The sequence below is a fragment of the Stigmatopora argus genome, chromosome 19 (assembly GCF_051989625.1).
Source record: "Stigmatopora argus isolate UIUO_Sarg chromosome 19, RoL_Sarg_1.0, whole genome shotgun sequence".
NCBI lineage: Eukaryota > Metazoa > Chordata > Actinopteri > Syngnathiformes > Syngnathidae > Stigmatopora > Stigmatopora argus.
The window spans coordinates 13,481,898-13,483,207 of NC_135405.1; positions in this window are offsets into that span (position 1 = coordinate 13,481,898).

A 1,310-nucleotide genomic window follows, 5' to 3' on the forward strand; every position below is an offset into this window, starting at 1 on the left:
GGTTGAAACATACAGAGATATACGTGAGTGTAACACACAGATGAAGTCAATCAAAATATATTTCAAAATTCAGAAGACCATTGACTACTCTCATAACACCTTGTCTTGCACATCGCCCCCCCCCCTCCCCACTTCCTCGAAACGAGCCGTCCGTCATTTTTCCAGCCGCCAACAACTTTCATCTGCCCCGATTCCTCTCAAGCTAGGGCCATTCATCACGGGTCTCCCCCCTCCTCCGCCGCCTCGTTTATCACCTCCGCCGGAATAGACTTTCTCCCGCTGTCAATTTAGGAAATGGAGTGACGAGGCGCCGCACCCCCGGGGACCCCCCGCGCTCATCCCCGGCCGGCTAAGCAAAATCCAAACAAAGCGGCGCCATTTGTCGGCCCAAACAGTCAATGTCAAAAGATACACCCGGCACGCGATAGTCCGCTTACAAGACAGGTGAGTCATCTCGGACATAACGTTTACAATGCAGCTAAAAATAGCATTAAAAAATATGAAAAGATTTTGCTTCCGGAAGATCGCGGGCGCCAAAATCAATCGAACCAAGACGAAAGAGCGAGGCGCTGACAAAGGAGCGCTAAACAGCCGTGACCTTCCACCCCGCGACCTTTTGACTAACCCCGGGTGTTGTTAGCAAAGACGCTAACTGCCGCCGTCAGACCGTGACTGAAGCGGAAACGGCCATTGAGCGTCTGATTGAATCATTCCAATAAAACGTCCGCGTTGGTAAACAACTTCATTTGCTTGACTTTAATGGCCAGACGGCAAAGGACTACAAATACGTATAATCGTGTTAAAAATAACCGAGTCGAGCAGAAAAGTTGGTTTTTGTCATTAATCCTATTGAATTTGAATTAAAATGTAAGTCTTGATGGAAAATAATGCAATTAAAGAGCAAATAGTTTAATACTGTCCCCTAGTGGTCTTTCTTTCTTTTCTTTTTTTTTTGCTTTTGGATGATCTTGAGCAGAAGGTTGACTTTAATCACCCAAAGATGCCTTTTGGCCCCTTTTAAATTTCCACTCCTATTCAGCATAAAATACACACTTGAAAAATATCGGTGAGGTCAGTGTCAAGAAGTTTAAAAAGACTTCCAAAATGTTCCTGAAAATCAAAATGCTGCTTTTAAAAGTCACCATAAAAGACAAAGAACCCTATTTTAATGTTAACCGTTGTTATTTACGAGTTAATTTTCCAATGAGGTTGCCAGGTTGTGTTCAAATCCAGCAATCCCCGATTAAAATCCAGCCCATCTGAAGAGACACCTGTAGTCACGGCGCTCGGGTTAATTGGACGCCGCGCCC